Source organism: Nycticebus coucang, chromosome 13 (genome assembly GCF_027406575.1).
Source record: "Nycticebus coucang isolate mNycCou1 chromosome 13, mNycCou1.pri, whole genome shotgun sequence".
In the NCBI taxonomy this organism is placed as follows: domain Eukaryota; kingdom Metazoa; phylum Chordata; class Mammalia; order Primates; family Lorisidae; genus Nycticebus; species Nycticebus coucang.
In genome coordinates, this window is record NC_069792.1 from 3871491 (window position 1) to 3891860 (window position 20370).

Genomic DNA, 20370 nt, shown 5'->3' on the forward strand with positions numbered 1-20370 from the left:
ATTCTTTTTTTCTTTCTTTCTTTCTTCTTCTTCTTTTTTTTTTTTATTAAATCATAGCTATGTACATTAATGCAGTCATGGGGTACAACGTGCTGGTTTTATATACAGTTTGAAATATTTTCATCAAACTGATTAACATAGCCTTCATGGTATTTTCTTAGTTATTGTGTTAAGACATTTATATACTACATTTAGTTAAGTTTCACATGTACCTTTGTAACATGCACCATAGGTGTGGTCCCACCAATCACCCTCCCCATCACTCTCCGGTGTCATGACAGTCATTAATCAAAGCCTGATTTGAACCAGGCTGGACCTAAATTTTGCCTATTAATTCTTATTTAATATTACCTTCAAACTAGCTCTACCATGCTATTCAATGATTTAAGGACTTAATTCAATGTTGAATGATTTAATAAAGATATCATGATTGAATTCAGCGAGCAAACACAGCCAATGGCAGAAGAACATAAAAACCTTTCAAATTATCAGTCTCACTTTGTAAGAATTAAAGCCAACTGATGAACTTTATTTGGTTTAGAATTATAATCCTTCATTTTCCTTAAAGAATAACAGACCATTATTTATGATAATGGTGGAGAAAATTTCTTTTGACCTAGCAGAGGACAGCGATTTTTCTTACACTAAATTCAAGATGAGGCAGGATTAAAAAGAGGTGAAAATGATTTTGACTTTTTTTATTTTTCATTGAGAATTTGTTTCGCAAATGTTCTCTAGTGGTACCCATATGCACATTTGGCAAAATGACGCTATACTTAAATTATTTAAAGTAAAGAACCATATCTGAGTTGACTTCAATTTCCACACTGCCTGTCTAAAACAAATGCAATTTATGCTTAGAATAGTGATTATTAATCAACACAATTGACTTTTCATTCCTTTTGCATATTTCCATGTAAAATCAAACTCAACAATCATCCTGCAAAATTAATTTATATCGATAGTACTATATTTCCAGTTTAGATGCCTTTAGAGATATTCATTTGCTTATTCAATAAATATGAAGTTAATGCTGATTAAGTATTTATTTAGCAGCGTTCTAAATTCTAGGAATATAGCATTGAAGAAAATTGAAAAGAAAGTCTCTCTTCTTAGAGTTTTATTTGAGAGAAAGAAAAAAATTTTAAACTGGCAAAATACATAGAATGTTTGAAAATAAGTAGAATAAGGGGTGTTTGCTAACAAAGGGTAGGAGTTTCAGATAGAATGGTCAGGAAAAGCCCCATTCAGAAGATGACAGTTTAGTAAAGAGGTGAAGGAGTAAGGGGAGAGAAAGCAGCAGGTGCAAAGGCCCTGAGGCAGGGCTGCGCTCGGCAGGTCTCAGGGCGTGGCTGCAGTGAGTGAGGGAGGGCGCAACGGAGACAAGGTGAGGGAAATAATAGAACCCAATTATGCTAAGAATTACAGACCATTTTAGAGACTCAAGCTCTTAGTGAGACGTGGAGACTTTGCAGTGTTTTGACAGAGTGACACGTGCTGATTTGTATGTCAGGAGGATCACCCCGGCTCTGTGTTGACAAAAGGCTCTCGTAGTGAGGTTGGAAACAAAGAGGGTGGTCAAGAGGTTACTAAGATAATGCAGATGAGAGAAGTGTGTGACTTGGTCTGTGGCTGCACCCGTGGGGTGTTCAGAAGTGATCAGATTCTGAACACATTTGGAAGAGGAAGCAAAGTGGAGTTACCGAGAGACTAGATGTGGGATATAAAAGAAAGCGAAGGCTCAAAGACGATGGCTACGTTTCTGGGTTAAGAATTGGAACCATGTGGCTGCCATTGCTGAGATGGGAAAGACTTGAAGAAGCAGGATTTGGATTTGGGAGAGATCAGGCGTTCAACCTGGAGCGTATTACATTTCCAATGTTTACAACACCTGATATCAGGGTGGCGTCAGGCTGATACAGTATAAAAAAAAATTGAATCTTAAGTGGTGTGGATGCCTGAACCCCAGAAGCTGTCCCCTTCTCTCTATTTCATGTTGACGATGAGGCAGAGGTTTCTGTTTTTCAAGACTATATACACGCTTCCTTCTTCCCTCCTCACCCAGAAACAGTAACCAAGGGCAACACACGGCATCACCCGGCTGGTGAGGGTGAAAGGGTGTGTGTGCCAGAGGAGTGGCAGGACCCAGGCAGCCCCTGGCGCGAGCTGGAGGAGTGAAGAACAGGCTGGATTCCGGTGCAGGATCAAAGGGATGCAGGAGCAGCTTGGCCAGGGGGAAGTGCAGAAGCATCTTCCATGTTACAGGATTTAACACCCGAGGACTCTGGGAGATGGACTAACATGGTACCAGATCGGAAACCCAGAAAAAGCAATGGCTCACACTAGTCAGAAGTTCCAGAACTGCCACCGCGGAGGATAAAGAAGGAATCAAAAGGTTCAGAAAAGTGGGCACTCTAGAATGGATACCTTACCTCGGCTAGGAAATCCACCCCAATAAAAAAAATCATGATCTTGTGCCAATTATCTGGGACTGAGGCAGTTCTCCAACTCAGAACCCAGTGACTGAAAGAGAAGCCATGTCCCCTTGAGGAAGGCCTCTGCAGCACCAGGTCAAGGGCACATGGTGATGTCCCCCCATCCCTTCCCATAAGGACTTGTGACCATTTACTTGGAGAACAACCACCTTGGGAAGAAATACTGCACAGCATTTCAGGGATTGCTGCACGCAGAGTCTGAGTTGATACGGAGGGACAGAAGCTTCATCGTGGCCCTTTGATACAGTGGGAGAAAGTGGGGGCATGTCGTAACTAGAGCCCTGGACCACTGGGGGTCCTGGATCCAAGCAGCTGCCTATGGCTGTACCCCAGTCTCTGCATGTGTAGATATATAGTGGCTCTTTGGTAGGGTAAGAGCTAAAAAAGTGGAATCCGTAGCAGAATCCTCTAAAACTTCTCCTTTCACATCACTAAAATGGTAGATCCCAAACATTATATTCTGGAGGGAAGGGCAAAGATCCCAAAATATGAACTTTGTGAGCCCTGACGTGATGCCACAGTGGACAGTCTCACAGCTGACCCCACACCGTGCTGTCAGAACCGTGCTTCATGCACCGGTTAAATCACTCAAAATATCACCTACAATTACCTTCAGGCCACATGTGTGTGGTGCATATGAGAAATACATGAACTTCACATTTAAACTTGGGTCCCATTCCCCAGATACCTCATTATGTACATGCAAATATTCCAAAATCCAAAAACATTCAAGCTCCCAAACATTGCTGGTCCTCAGCACTTCAGATAAGGGATGCCCTTGTTGGGCATCCTCTTAAAACTTGGAGGATGCATGGCTGGTGGTCCCTGTCATTTTTCCATTTAATTCACATTGCAGAACCCAGACGGCTGAGGCTAGATGTTGACAGTGGACCACCACAAACTCCAACAGGTCATGATTCCAACCATAGCTGCTGTGCCAAAATGTGGGATCTTTGTTTTAGGAATTAACCAGCCTCGAATACATGCGTTGCAGTCCCGACCTGGGAAATACATCCTTTTCCTTCTCTGGAGGAAGTACAAGCATAAGCAGCTTGTGTTCCGACGATAAGGAAAGGAGTGACAATCTTTTTGTTTCCCATGCTTAGAACAATGCAAATTTATTAAAGTTCTAGAAATCAGAAGTCCCAAAGTCAAGGAGAGGGCAGGACTACATTCCCTCAAGGAGCCACAATCTTGCTGAAGGCTCTGCTAACTCTGCTGCTCTGTGTCACGCGTAGTGGGAGGAAATCTGGATAATCTGGCTATCCCACAGACCTTCACAGTTATAAATGATGTTGACTGGCCAGGCACGGTGGCCCACACCTATAATCCTAGCCCTATGGGAAGCCAAGGCAGGAGGATCACTGGAGGCCAAAAGTTTGAGACCAGCCTGGGCAACATAGTGAGACCCTGTCTCTGAAAAAAAAAAAAAAAAAAAAAAAAAAAATGGGTATAATGGTGCACCTGTGGTCCCAGCTACTTAGGAGGCTGAGTCAGGAGGATCACTTGAGCCCAGGAGTTTGAGGCTACAGGGAGCCATGGCCCAGCCACTGAACTCCAGCCTCTGTGACAGAATGAGACCCTGTTTCTACAAAAAAAAAAAAATCATACCAAGGGAAACAGATAAGTAAGAAGGGGAAAATGTTTTAGAGCCTTTTAAAAACACATCTGCATTGAGGAGGTGGAAGATAAATCCCATAGAGGTTCAGGGCACGTCAGATCAGTGCAGGGCTTAGGGGCTCAGGAGTCTGGGCATCCTGGCATGTGCTCGTCTATAACAAAGAATGAATTACTGCATCCTGCACTTCCCACCACTGAGAAGGAAGCACAATGCCAAGTTAGTCATTTTAGGTTCAGGGGACAGCATAGCCCACACAGGGAATTCTGCTCTGACCCAGGCATTGAGAGATGGGGGGTGGGGTGCGTGACTGGCTTTGATTGGCTGCACCACAGGCAGACCTGTTGCTTGGTAACACCATTGGTTTGGGTAGAGGTATCTGCAGTCGGAAAAGATGCCAGTGGAATTCATGGCAAGGCCTAACAGGAGAATCACAGTGCAGACCCATGTGTCAGTTGTAGCACAGAATTAAATAGCAGGAAAACAGCCCTAATTGAGGTAGAATCCCTGGCCATGAGATGGGAGCTGACCATTATGAACTGGACTCTGTTAGATCCACCGATTCATGATCTCCAGCAGGTCTAGAAGCAATTGATCATAGGATGGAAGGTCCAGGATTAGGCCGCAGCAAGTCTAGAGGCACAAGCAGGCTGCCCGGCAACCCGGACCCCCACGGCCTCCTCACTGTGTACCTCACCCTCAGCTGCCACCCATGAGGCCTGTGGGCTCCTGGACACCAGCTGGAGGAGAAGAAAAAGGACCAACTTAGTTTGTAAAAGGGTTGGCTCAGCATCTGAGTGCAATCTGAAGATGGCCTGCAGGTCACCACTTAAGGGTGGCTCTGAAAGGAGCAGAGAGAAGAAATCTTCCCCAGGGAAGAGCTGCAGGGAAGGACAGGAGTGCATCTGGTTTCCCACTTTGTATATAGAGAAAAGGGGCCAATGTCAAGAACCACCTGGGTCCATGGGCAGAGTGAACAGCCCAGCTAGTCAGGGGGGATAGGAGGTGGATGGCTCAGCTGGAAGATCCTGGACAAGCACGTCTGAGGAAGGGAAGTGGGGGTGGATTTTTGAGAGTTAGGAAGAAGCGTGATGGTTTTAATCTTGCCAGAGCGCACACACCAGGAAGAGGCATCAGGCACCAGGAAGGCAGCACAGCACGGCCAGCTGGAGCTGCTGAGCCTCTGATTTCAGCCTTCCTGGGACTGACGCAGCAGGGTCACAGATGATGTGGCAGTAGTGACAGGGATGGAGGCCTGGATAGGCCCAACCGTGTGGGATCTTAGCAAGTTGGAGGGAGCGACTCCCACAGCTCCAAATCCATGCTATCACCAAGGAAATATACACGTGTTGATCCCTCCAGACACGCATTCTTCCCAAGGAAGCCAACCGGGCCCTGAACTCCTTTATTTCAGAAGAGGCAGCAATTCAGCTTGCCTGGGACTGGAACATATTCTGGGTGTGGGTTTTCCTTCCCCACCTTCCGCACCTCAGCTAGCACCACTATCCCAGGGCACACTGAGCCTTTGCTTCATCCAGAAAGCCTCACATGTCTCACTGGACCAAGGACCAACTTAGGAAAATGGGCACACATTTGATCCTATGATTCCACACAGCCCAGAAACAGCCAGCCTGGCAGAGTGACAGAATGACTCCCGGAAGGCACAGCTGAGATGCCAGCATAGGGGTGACACCACCCGGACGGCGTCCTCCTGGGAGGCAGTGTGCACTCTTAATCAAATACCACTAAAGAATCCCATGTCCTGACAGTTGAACACAGGGCCACAAACTAAAATACAGAAATTGGAGTAGCTTGGTGTATGCCGTAACTTCCAGGAACCAGCTTCCACAGCCTGGTTCTGTGTGTCTAAAGGGAGAACGCTTCCACTGGGGTGTGCAGTGGGGGAGTCCTGTGGGACTTTAAGCTCAGACTCTTTCTGAGCTACTGGGGTTTCTCATGCTGTGACATCGGCAGAGAAGGCAAAAAGTCACTGTCCCATGAGAGTGACTGACCGTGATCCCTGGAAATAGTAGGGTTGGGAGTTATTGCAGACTGGAGGTGGGAATAGATATACACACAGTCCCCAGCTGACCTGGTGGGGTGTCTCCTGACTGCTTCTGGCCTAAACTTGACAGCAAATCAACGGGTCAGCATCAGATAACCTGGGCATGGCGACCCGGGGTGCAGGTCCCTCAGAGGGGATGTAAGCTATCTAGACCAGCAGGGCATTTGGCAAGGACAAAGGGGATAGACAGAAGAACTGGCAGACGGTAGCGTGGCCCACAGAGCAAGTGTGGCAGGATCTGGCTGGGAAGGTGCGGGCCGTGACACCTCCCATGCTATACACTGGGGTGCTCGCTCTGCAGCCTGCTGAGAGCTTTGGGCAGAGCTCTGAATCCATTCCTGGGAAGGACCCTCAGCCAGAGAGGCATCTAACCCCAGATCATGTCCTCATAGGCAGCCTGTCGTCATCCTGGCTAGGACAGGACTGCCTCAGAAGAGCAGTCTAGACCCAGGGCTCTCAATAGCTGGGCCAGGCTCCCGTTGCAGTCCAGCAGCTCCCCCTGCCCAGTCCCTCCTGCCTAACATCCGACAGATATTGTTTCCAAGCACAGTGGACACAAACAGGCTGCATTTTAAGAAATCCAAGGACAGAGCCCTGGGGAAAAGTTACAGTCCCATGCATTCATTTGAAACAGTCTTTCAGGTTCCCAAGAGAGTTACTGGGCCGCCATACACATTTCCTTCTAGCAATGAGGACTGTGGACCTATTTTTTATTCTGCAAAGATTATGCCTGAAACTCAGGAGCTGCCTCTGTCCCCTATGTTTTAGCAACTTTGTGACCACATTCATGTTTACAGAGTGATAGTGTGTCCAACAGTAAACCTATAATTTAAGCCTCTCCTATGACTCATCGCATAAATTCAGCTTCTCATCAGTTATTGCTATTTATCAATGCTTGGTTTGGTGTCATGGAACACTGATTCCATTGACTAGGTTATTTGAGGTTGACTAGGTTATTTGATAATATTGGCCTGTAAGAGGAGAGAATTTTATTTTCATAAGGCCACAGCTAATAGATGTTTTTTTCTCATTTCATTGGGATTAAGTTTTATGAATGATAAATTAATTGTGTAACATCCACCATGGAATTTTTTTCATAAAACAATCAAGCCCTTGAAGAACACATTATAATGATAAGGAGAGGAATGATAGGAAACTTGCCCACGGCAGGTCCTCTTGTCGATGAGGCGATATTAGGTGGAGTTAAGAAGTGTCCAACAAACGTCCGTAGCCCCTCTGTGCCACGTGAGCACAACCTCCTCTGTGGATGTTATTCTGATGACATTGTCACAACATACTGTTTCCATGGCAACACCATGTTTGGTATTTACCTTGATTATAAAACTTATCTTTCTAAGTTATAGTCATCGCCCCCAGTAACCTGGAAACATCTCCAAGGGACTAGAGATCATTTCTTGTTCATTTTTGTATCTCCGCTGCATAACGTAAGGCCTGTGTCATAGTAACGTGTTCATTAAATGTCCATTGAAGTTGAACACACCCAGATGTAAGCATATAAAAATGAACTTTGGTGCAAACAAGAATCTAGGAAATTGCCTCTCTTCAGGAGATGCATCAAAAAGCCACCTTTTAAATGCACAGAGGGTGATGTGGGCCCATCCTCCTTGTAGCAAGAGGTCACTGATCCTTGGGAGCTTCTGTGCCCAGCCCCCTGGCCACTGAGGGTGTGCCTTTGCAAGACAGCCAAACAAAGAGATAAGAAGTAAGTTAGCACAAGCCAGTGAGTCAAGATATCCCAATGGGTCCACACAAACATTGGCTAAATGATCATGTCATTATGAATTAATAAGTCCCGAATTCAATTCTCCAAGAACGCAGAACAACTTGTGTCATGTTAAAGGTAAATCAGTCCTCACATGAACCAACTTTTTTTTTTTCTTTTTTTGAGACAGAGTCTCAAGCTATCGCCCTGGTTAGAGTACCATGGTGTCATCATAATTCACAGTAACCTCCAACTCTTGAGCTCAAATGATCCTTTTTGCCTCATTTTTTTTCTATTTTTAGTAGAGACAAGGTCTCCCTTTTTTGCTTAGGCTGGTCTCGAACTCAAGAGCTCAAGCAATCCACCCACCTTGGCCTGCCAGAGTGCTAGGATTACAGGTGGGAGCCACTGCACCCAGCCAACAACTATTCAATCATGTACTGAAGCACAAAATACACACCAAAATCCAAAACACCATCTAATAAAAAAATATAGTTTTCTTAGAATTTATACTTAAAGGTGTATTTTCGTTAAATAATGGTGTAGGTCTACTAAACTCCTTTTAATCATCTACAGATCTGAACAATCTCTTTACTATATATTGACACTTTAGCCATATAACGTACAAATAGGGCTCTGGCTTCTTGAAAAACAATCTAATGGAATATGGGGATTTCCTCAAAAGACTGGAAATTGATAATATTAAGTAAGATAACATTAGAAAATTAAGTATAGTAAGAGATGAACATTATGTGGAATTTAGAATCAAGGTACTGAAAGAGTTTTGAGAGAATTTAGGGTCAAGGTGAGATTTTCTAGTGTTGTTGTTTAGTAGTAAATTAATAAACTAAAGCCACATTGTTATTTTGAGTAATACTTGAAAATAATTTCTCTTCAGCATAAAAATTAATGGAATATATATAGTTTTATATTTATTTTGCCAAACAGCATTATACGATTGCAAGTATTAAAGAAAATTATTTTGATTATGGAAAAATACAAAAATATTCACATAGTTCATAAATATTTGCCTTGCCAAAATTGTTACTGTATATGAGGAAGAAATATTTAAAACAACCTTACTTAATTTAAAAGAAAATCATTGCATAATCTTAGCTGATCTTTGGTGAGTACTATATTTTATTATAGATATTATCTGCTAAAAAATTAAAACATGATTAAGAGAAGCACCTTGACCATTCAAGCTAAATAAATTTATAGAATTGGTCTCAAAGTTTTTCTTTTACTTTATGTAGTTAATATTCTGATTTTTTTTTTTTTTTTTGCTTGAACCTTGGTCCTCGCCAAAAAACAAGAGTAAAATACAAGAGTGAGAGCTATAAAATTCTACCGTATGAGGATAAAAAGACTATATTTTTATATTTTGGCTTAGTATATGATCAGACTATATATATGCAATTTTTTGTATACAAGGGCTATCAGGAAAGTATCCAGCCATTATTAATACTATCATAACTTTAACTTTCTAATGGATATTGTTGAAAAGAAGGCAGAACCAATATCTAGGGAAAATTTTCAAAAATTCATGTCAGCTCTCTCAGTTTGAAATGGGAACATAAAAAGGGAATAAGTGATAGCAATTATAAAATGCTTAGAAAACTGCTATGAAGGTACTCTGAGAAAAAAGTCACCAAGGGAATTAATATTTTATTCATGTACTTAAACTCATGTGCATGTGAATTATCAGATAACTCAGAGGAGAAGAAAGGTTATCATGGACAACTTAAAAAAAATTATCTCTAGTATGCACTATGTCCACACCTATCAAACGCTGGGTTCCTGTTTACATTTGAGATCCAGGCACAGCCTTGCTAACAAAAGCGATTTCAGTTATTCTCAAAGTCAACACCAACACCTAACGATGGGGCTTCTTTGTTGTGGGATCAGTCACCCACAAAAATAGCCAAACAAGGGCCATATAAGTAAAACTGAGTTACGTGAGGAGGCGTTCAGTGGAGATCAGGAAACGCGAGGTCTGACCAGCACTGTAATGAATAAGAGGCATGTCCTGTTCTCTGGCACCAACCTCTCCGGCAGAAATGTGCAGAGGGAAAGATCAAATGAAGAGTAGGGGAAGTGAAAGAGTGTGTGAGATGGAAGAAAACAAGGCGTGCACACAGGGAGGGAGCTCAATGTGCATACGTGTGTCACAGTTAGTGGAAGACGAGCAGAAATAAACACGCTGGTCAACCCCAGGAGAGAAGGGCTGGGAGGCACAGGCCCCACGTGGGGCAGAACCACCCCCGCCCCCACGCACACAGACACAGGACCTCGTCAGTAACACGAGCGATATAGTAGTTTTCTGGCTTTACTAAGACAAAAGGCTTTTTAAAGACCATGTGGCTGCTTTATAACTACTGTTTTATAATTACTATCATAATTTCACTTCTTGACATTTACCTGAATGCAGGGATTTGGCCATAAATAATCTGCTGTTTTTTTTTTTTTCTTTTTCCTGAACTAAAAAACATAAACTAGAAACCTACAGATATACACAAGGTCTTTGATAAATATTAACTAAATATGAAAAAGAATTATTTAATATTTGGAATACTTCCATTTATCCTTCTCAATATCACCAAAACATTTCATGAATCATTTGACAGAACTTGCTAACACACCGGAGTAACATTTCAAAGGCGGACCACGTGTTACCATAGCCAAGTGCTTCCTACTTTGGTATAGTATTATAACTACATGTCTACTGATGTGTGTGCAATACATCTTTCTATGTGTGATTGTGCATTTGCACATATGTGTATACAAACAAGTCTGTGCATGCTTCAGCAGCCAAATATCCCACTGAGTAAGAAATAACTTGAATCAGAAATAACCTGATTTAGAAGTGCTCGACTAAAAGCGAAACCAGAAAGTTCCACGTATCATGTCCTATAACCCTAACCATGTCTACCTGTGCCTTGCTTCATATGTGACTCCAGAGCTACTGAGAAGCAACTACCTGGGCCAACCGTCTTCCAGACCCCCTGGGGAGCTGCAGGCACCTGGAGGTCAGATGGCACCCACACTGCCTCTGCCCCTCCCAGGCAGGCTGGCCCCCGTCCTGGACTCCTTGGTACTGATGGGGTGCCCCAATATTTCGATTCACCAGTGGAGGCCGAAGTGACCATTTTGCCAGTGCTCTCATCCTAGTTTAACTTTCCATCACGTAGCCTTTTTGTTTTAATACCTCACATTCTCAGATTATTATACAACTGTTCTTCCCCGAGAATGGCAAAGCAGCCAGTAACACGGTTCTGAGCCATGTGGCACTGGGCTCAAGGCACTAGTGACCAAGTAAGACGACATATTTAAAGGAAGACAGCCCACACTTCGGGGCGCAGAGGGGCTCAGGAGACTCCTTTTGCCATCTGACCCATGGGTTGGTTGGATAGTCTTCTGGAAGGTCTCCTGTGTGACGATTTACAAGAATGTTCTCAAGATCATTAAGGGTCATGAGTTCAAAAATTTGTTTGCAGGCTTGGTCCACTGTGTTGCCAAGAAATTACCTTGTACCTGATTTAGATATAGAAAGAAACTGAACATCAAGCCTTAATGAATGAAAGCACAAAATTATAAAAGTTGAAGACCTTTAGATGTCAAGACTTCAGGCCTTCTTTTGATTTATGATTTTTCATTGCTTTTAAAAATATGGGAATATCTTGTTAATCATAGGCAAGTGGAAGTGGGCTCAAAGCAGTTCAGAGAACTGTGCTTTCTGTGTACGTGAGGGACAATCCCCATCTCATCTGCCATTTCTTCTGTGACCCCCAGGCACCTAAACCTGGAGCCAGCCGGGGACCAGGTGGCTGGGAGGGTTTGCCAAGCACTCTAATTTAACTCATCTCGCCTGCTTTGTGTCAGGAGGAGTTCCCTGGGCAGATATTTTCTCAGCCTTTAAGCTCAGACCCCCGGCCAGAATGAAGCGCTCATTCCGTGGTGGTCCCTCATGCAAATCTATTTTATAGGAATTATCATAATGCGTTTTCATGACTTCTATCTTGTTGCCTTTCAAAATCTATGAGTTCCTCTGTGTCATCCCAGTGCCTTCTGTGGTACTCAGAACACATTCATTCAGGTTTTCTTCACAAGCACCAGGGTGTCAGGCACTAGTACAGGTGCCGTGGATGTTATCAAGGAGGTAGGAAACTCCTGCTTTTGTGCGAGTCCTTCAACAGAGTTGTGTCCAGACTTCACAAGAGTCACCAGAGGGACGATGAGCTCTGACACTGGGTTTGCTCTGTGATTAGAGTGCCTTCAGCCATTTCTCCCTCCTGGTGAATTCTGACTATGAAATAGAGTATGTGCTTCCCGTGGGAAGGTGGAACCCATTGTGCTCACAGCCCTGAGTTCCACAGTGGCAGCAGGAGCCACCTGGAGCTGTCTGTGCTACTTTCCTCCCTGGAGGCCTGAGTGGCCTCTGGTGGAAAGAGCAAACACTGGTAACAAGGACAACCAAACTCTGAAGAAAGAAAAGAAAAGAAAGAAAATTCTTGTGCTCATAAAACTTAAATTATAGGCAAGGTAAGGAAGTAGTTGGACCTCATGTCCGAAGGTGTTTTTCTTTTTTGTTTTTTGGGGGTTTTTTTGTCATGAAAAATAAAACAGAAGGAGAATAACCAAGAAAGCTGAGGGACGGGATCTTGCAGTTTGAGAGGCTCTGGAGGCCTTGCAGCAAAGACTTGACAGAGGCAGCCCTGCGGCCATGTGGGGAGCAGCATCCCAGGCAGAGGATGAGGAGAGAAGGCGGCTGCGGGTCTGGGGTCCAGCGAGAACCCCAGGTAGGACAAGGCAGTGAGAGGACGGGGAGCCCGGCCAGAGGAAGGATTTGGGCTTTACTTTGGAGGAAAGGGAAGCCTGCTGGGGGTTACTGATTGGATTGCACAAGAGGAGCGAGGCCTGTGGGAAGGAGACTGCAGGAGCTTGGTGGAGAGTGGCAGTTTGAGGGCCTGGTGACAGATGGGGGGAGAGAAACAGGCTGTGGATTTATTCACAATCAGGGCCATCAGAGCATGTGGGCAGGTCAGATGTGGGGCATGAGATGGGGAGTCCGGGTGCTTCCAAGGCTTTCTCTTCCCCACTCACTGACGTGGCAAGGCAGTGGGACATCAGTTTATGGTAGAAAGGGATGATTTTAATTCTAGATGTGTTAACTTGGAGATACTCTTCAGGGATCTGTTTGGAGATGACTGCGTGGTTGGTTACAATTCTGACGTTCAAGGCAGAGAGGAGACCTGAGGATGTACATTCACTCCCACAAAAATGTAATGACAGCCTGAAGGAGCTCACCAAAGAACCCCAGCACAGAGGATGAAGGATCTAGGAGTCCAGTGTTCAGAGACAGCCAGCAATATTGAGGAGCCAGCAATGAAAACTAAGAGGTGGGAGGAAGTTGGGGAGCCTATAGGGTCAGAAGCCAAGGTTCTTTGAAAATGCCCATGGAGCGTGAGTCTTACCCCCTCCCTTCAAGGAGCACAGAGCTCAGGGACACACAGGACAGACTGTAGGCTCCCTGTCAGCTTCCACATGTGACAGGGACACAGGGTCCTGAGAGGCTCTGGACCATGAGCACTTGGATGAATCAAGGAGTATCACTTCACCCTGTCCCCAGAGAAGCAAGCTAGAAGAACAGGGTCAAGGCCAGGGGTGGTGGCTCACTCCTGTAATCCCAGCACTGGGGAGGCCAACGTGGGTGCATTGCCTGAGCTCACAGGTTCGAGACCAGCCTGAGCAAGAGACAGAGCCCCATCTCTAAAAATAGTCACACATTGTGGTGGGCACCTGTAGTCCCAGCTACTTGGGAGGCTGAGGCAAGAGGATCACTTGATCCCAAGAGTTTGAGGTTGCTGTGAGCTGTGACACCACAGCACTCTATGGAGGATGACGTAGTGAGACTCTGTCTCAAAAACAAACAAACGAAAAAAAAAACCAGGGTCGCTTGGGGAAAGGCAGAGAGAACGCCCCCTAGGGCACACTGCAGTCATTTTCCCAGGCAGGTGCTGCTCCCTGGCCCGGAGTTTGCAACAAGCCTCTAGAGACACAGTCCCCTGTTCCATCTCTGAGACTCCCCGTGGGGTGGGACGGGCCTTAAAGAAAATCCTGGCCAGCGGCCGTTCTGCTGTGCTGTCTGCACTGCTCTGTGCCCGCTGGCCCGGCGTCTTCCCAGCCCTCTGCGTGTTCTCCAGTTCCGGCAGTAGCTTTGCTTCCTACACTCATGAGTTTGCAGCCTCACAGGGCTGGTCCTTTCCTACAAGCAGCTCAGGCCTGGCTCGGGTGTGTGTCTCTTCCAGCTTAGTTTTCTTTTTCTGATTGAAAATGAGCCAATGAAACCAAGGGAGACATTGACAGAATCAGAGCCTCTCACCTTGATGCCTGACACTTGAATAAAACACACATACGGACAAGACCCTTATTGATAATAGGGAAATGAGTCAGAAGGGCTAAGCCTGGAGCAGGATGATTTGTAGATGAGGGGATGGAGAAAGCTTTGCTACCTAAATAGCCTTGGCTTTGGAAGGACAAAACTGGATTATTAAGACGATAGGTTTCATGTTGGCTGTTCTTAACACAATGAAATAAAATTTTCTTAAAATTAGAGAAATAAAGTAAAGGAACCTAAAAATGTGGAAGGAAAGAAGTTGCAGCACTTTACAGACAGTTACAGGGAATTGATGTGTTCAACAGAAATGCCTGTACAATAAATTACTATCTACATCATTTATTCCCCAAAGAAACAAGGCTAGATAATGTAAAATAAAATCTTCATTAAGCAACATCATACACAGGCCTACACTGGTAAGTAGAATAGATCCCTTGTCCTTAAAAATATAAAAAAGGCACAATTTTGTATGGTCATTTCAAGTTTTCTTTGTGTGATTTGTTTCTTTTTTATTGTCTTCCTAACCAAATGGTAAACTTAAGCCAGAGAATCTGCGTCCTTCTGAATGGGTGGACCAAGGCAGAGTGAATTACAAAGTAGCTACGATTCAAAGCAGCAGGTGCTTTGAAACAGACAAGTGAAGAATTACTCTGGGGACACAATGGAAAAAAGTATGAGTTGGCTGAAAGGTCACAGGGACCCTCTGCGGAGACGATATTAGTACTAATCCCATGTGGGAGGAGACGGGGGAAGAATTTTGCCAGACATAGCCTGTAACAGAGGTGAGATGGAAGAGCATTTTATAACATGAAAAGCACTCCAGGCACAGGATTTCCTCAAAAAATAGGGTGGTGATGAAACTGAAAGAACAAACTTGTTTATTTTGGAGGGGGAGGGCTTATTTTAGACTTTAGGGGGGTTGAAAAAAAACAAGGAGAAAAATAGATGCAAAGAAAAACCCCAAGTGAAAGGTAGCAAGTGAGAAGATGAAAGGAAAGATGAACTCCCTATTCAGATGGCTGAATAAAGCAAGAGGTTACATTTGGGTAAGCTCTGAGGTGGGCGGGGGACTACGCAGACAGCCTTTCCTGAGTCAGAAAGGCGGCAAGACGTGCCTTGACCACTTCCCCGAGGCCACACAGCTGGTCAGTGACACTGCCCCAGAACCCAGGGCTGCTATTAACCCTGTGTTCTTTCCACCACACGAACCAGTCAAACTCGAGGTGAGGGTTGCAGTTACAAGTTATCCACTGTGGAATATTGAAATGGACACAGCATTTGGGCTGTAGGGAGTGGATTGTCCACACTGTGGAACATATTTATTTCAGTTCATCCTTTAAACAGGGAAAAAAGTACAAGATGGCAGAAGCATTATGTTTGCAACCATCTAATGTCGTTGAAATGGGACTTCAAATAGACATAGTTTAGTTAAAAGATAACAGCATGAAAAAAATTGCTCTGCCTAATGACAAAAGTATTTTTGTTTTGTTTTGTTTTTTGAGACAGTCATACTCTGTTCCAGGCTAGAATGCCCTGGAGTGAGCCCAGCTCAGAGCAAGCCTCAAACTCTTGGGCTCAATTGATCCTCCTGCCTCAGCCTCCCAAGTAGCAGCTGGGACTATAGGTGCCACAAGGCCCCGCTAATTTTTCTATTAAAGATGGGGTCTCACTCTTGTTCAGGCTGGTCTCAAACTCCTGAGCTCCAGGGATCCACCCATCTTGGCCTCCTAGAGTGCTAGGATTACAGGCGTGAGCCACAGTGCTTGGCCTGATTAAAGTTAATAAATTCCTTCAAGGAGGATTGAGGAGAACCCAGACACGGTCTAAAGTCATTTTGAGTTGCGCTGGAGATGCTCAGGGACATTAGGGTGAGAAAATGAACAAGCCGCAAAATGCCAGAGCGAGCTGAAAGGAGTCGTATCATCTTAGTCCCTCCTAATCAGAGTTGCAAGGGAGTTGTGTGACAGACATATGGAAGTTGACAGAAATTTTGGATTATGCTCGCGACACCATAATTTAATGCTCAGAGAACACAATGTACATGGCTATATAGTTATTGGTGGAGACATAAAATACAGTGTTTAAAAAGCATCCTTACATAACCTTTCTTTTAATGACACATGAAAAATAGAAATGTCTGGTTGATTTCAAACACCTCTAAGAGGTAAAAACAAAGACTGGAAGAAGATCAAAGGTTGTGCTTTTTGCTACACGACTGTCAAAATAATTTGTTTGGTATTTTGCCATTCTTCATCAAATAGAAATGCAAACAATTATGAATAATTCACAGATCAAGATAATTCCAAAGAAACCCAGACTTTTGGCTTTTCTGCTGACCTACATATCATCGAAACTTAGCAATGGCGGGAAGCGCTTTTCCAAGATGAACCTATGGTCCCCAAGGCTGGAAATTCTCAAACTTTCAAACACCCCTTGAATTTAAAAGTGTTTTTCTCTCCTGTGGGTGTGTGGTTGTTTTTTCCATTGGTTTCACATTAGTAACCTAATCGTTTTTACTCTTCTATTAACCTGAAATTAAAAAAAAAAAAAACACCACACACACATAAAACTTTCAAATACCGGTTAATTTCTTAGATGGTGTTAAAAGGTAAGGGTACCTGAGCAGCTACATTTCTAGGAGCCACCCTGGGAATGCTGCTTTTTACTGGAGTAGACAGGCTGGGGCCACCTTTGAGCCCCGCGCTAGGAGGGGCTCCCCTCTTCCTGCCTGGAGCATCTGTTTGCTTCACCTGATGTTACGACCTGATCTCCTGCGTTCCAGGCCAATGCCATGAACTCCATATCCACTGCAATAGCTACTCCTACACTGATGCAGAAGCTCAAATATCAAAGGAAACATTCATTCCTCAGTCAAGAGTGGTGAATTCTGCCGTGTAAAAAGATTTGTTACAAGAAAAGAAAAGCTAAAGGCAGGAAAAATTTTCTCTGTAGGTGCACTCTGACAGCCCAACAGCAACTAGTCAAGCAAATCCTCGCACGCAGCCTGCAGTGGTGGCGTTTGCTGCAGTTTTAGAAAACGTCTGATTTCCAGCACCTTAGATTTTTAACTTCTATAACCCACTGGTTGACAGAGGCCACCAATATCCTGTGATAATATCCGAACACAGTGAAAAAGCAGTAAAGAAAGTGCAGCACATTTTCTTATTATTTTATTTCTGAGTCTCTTAACTCTGCAGATATTTATTTACTCGCTCCAAATTATTTTTTTGAAAGATAGACATTAGATTTTAAAAATAGAACATAAGGCCAGGTGTGGTGGCTCATGCCTGTAATCCTAGCACTCTGGGAGGCTGAGGCAGGTGCATTGCCTGAGCTCAGGAGTTCAAGACCAGCTTGAGCAAGAATGAGACCCTGCCTCAAAACAAACGAACACAAATAATAGCCGGGCGTTGTGGCAGGCACCTGTAGTTCTCACTACTCGGGAGGCTGAGATAAGAGCATGGTTTGAGCCCAAGAGTTTAGGTTGCTATGAGCTATGACGGCACAGCACTCTACCCAGGGCGACAGAGTGAGGCTTTGTCTCAAAAAAAAAAAAAAAAAGAACATGGATAATTAATCTAGGGAATACCTTGTCCTTCAATCACCATTCACCATATAAACTATACTTTATTACATGTGTTGGCATAACCATAGTTATGTATATATAAACCAAACACACACATGCATGTTATATCCATATGTGCAGGAGGCACGTGCTGGAGAAAACACAACCCTTCAGGGTGCTATGAGGGAACAGGATTCCACTGTTAGCTCAGTTCTAAATGACTGCTACTGGCCTAGGTGAAGGTTAAATGATTCATGCTGCCCACACTGCAAAATCAGTCTCTGAAGTACAACGTCATCACCTGGTTAGTGCCATTTCAAAATAAAAAAACCCAAAAGGGCAGATATGTGTGTCATTTCTAGATACTTAAACGTGACTCAAAAATCACACAATCAATCCATATGAAATGATTTAGAAGAAAAGGACAGTGGCTTCTATGTAATTGTCAACGTAAGGGATAAAGAGTTTGTTTGTAGGTCAGAATATGTTCCAACCTGATTTATTAATTTACTGATAAGGTTTAAATTACTATTCCCCCAAATGTGGATGATAAAATGAATTCTGGGGCCTGCCGTGGTGGTGGACAATAGGGTGCGGCTGCAGTAGGTACAGGCGGGGGTGGGGGTGGTCAGCAGATAGGACCTGTGCTCTGAGTCTGGTTCAGCTGCTTCTCAAAGACTGAGCATAATGCACTTGACTTCCCTAAACTCAGCTTGTGAGTTAAATGCAGGTAGTGTTATTCATCCAGACTACCCTATGGGCTTGTATGGATCCAATCAGATGCTGTGCATATTGTTTGGAAAATTTGTCCAATGTGCACCTGTTGAAGGGCCACTCAATGCAAGTTCAATGCTAAACGTTTTAAAAGGCAGTGTAAATACAAACGGCATTGTAGTTTGAGTGTTCTTGTTAAATGACAAGCTCCTTTTTGTTTTCATTCTTGTTGAAGGTTTCCCCAATATATTTTAAGACACATTTCTACTCTAGTGAGAACAGTCCAGTAAATATATAATCTCTCTCTGGAGTGCTTCAGCCAGGTGGGGCTTCACCATTCCGCAGAGCGAGGTCAAGGATGATGGGAGACAGGTGAATGGTGTGGATGCCTCTCTTACCCCTTGGACGGACACTTCTCTTTGTCTAAATTAAACTTCACCAGCACCTTCTTGGGTTATCAGTCTTCCATCACCCAGATAATGGCTAATAGGAAGAATGGGTTTCCTTTAAGGTATCAGTTTCTTGTATTCTAATTTGTAGATTTATTTATAGATTTATTTAAAATACTATCAAATATCCAAAACAAACACTGAGCCCCACATTTGGAAATTATAGCATTTTTTACCCAACTTCATGATTAAAACTTAATTTCCTTTAACTTTTAAGGAACGCTTAACTATTAGAAATCAGTTTCTATTTATTTTTTTAGCTGTTATCTCCAGAAAAAATATTTTTTTTTTTTTTTTGAGACACTGTCTCACTATGTCACCCTTGGTAGAGTGCTGTGGCTTCACAGCTCAAAGCAACCGCTAACTCTTGGGCTTAAGCAATTCTCTTGCCTCAGCCTCTCAAGTAGCTGGGACTACAGGCTTCCACCACAACGCCCGGCTATTTTTTTTTCAGTTGTCATTGTTGTTCAGCTGGCCCAGGCCGGGTTTGAACCCACCAGCCTCAGTGTACGTGGCTGGCACTGTAACCACTGTGCTACAGGTGCTAACCCATCTCCAGACATTTTTATACAATAAGTTTCAATAAAATTATGACTACTAGAGGAAACTTAATTCTCCGAAAGGGAAAACTATGAAGTACTAAAATCAAGAATTTAACTGATATGAAAACTACAGCAAATGAAATAAGATTGAAGAAAAAAGAGAAATCCATCTGAATCTATCGCACACATTTTCACATAGGATGAAAAGTTATTAAACCTGGGCGGCACCTGTGGTTCAAGGAGTAGGGTGCTGGTCCCATATGCCAGAGGTGGTGGGTTCAAACCCAGCCCTGGCCAAAATAAATAAATAAATAAATAAACTTTAAAAAAAAAAAAGTTATTAAACCTAAAACTCATTGATTGGGGAGCTCTTAAAATATTTAACATTCTAAAACTTTACAATCACAAAAATGTGGAAACAGCCTAAATGCCCCCCAACCCAGGAATGGATTAACAAGCTGTGGTATATGTACACCATGGAATCAGCCATTTAAAAAAATGGAGACTTTACATCCTTTGTATTAACCTGGATGGACGTGGAAGACATTATTCTTAGTAAAGCTTCACAAGAATGGAGAAGCAAGAATCCAATGTACTCCATTTTGATATGAGGACAATTAAGGACAGGGTGGGGGTGAGGGAAGGGGAGAGCAGAGAGAGAAAGAAGGAGGGAGGGGTGGGGAAAGGAAGAGCAGAGAGAGAGGGAAGGAGGGAAGGGGGTGGGGCCTTGGTGTGTGCCACACCTTTGGGGGGCAAGACACGATTGTAAGAGGGACTTTACCTAACAAATGCAATCAGTGTA

At 43.7% G+C, this 20370-nt stretch overlaps 1 protein-coding gene across 1 annotated transcript in view; it reads right to left on the minus strand.

Annotated features, from left to right (window-relative positions):
- Positions 1-20370, minus strand: part of ST18 (ST18 C2H2C-type zinc finger transcription factor) — a 109979-nt gene that overhangs the window by 75594 nt on the left and 14015 nt on the right. The window lies entirely within an intron of this gene.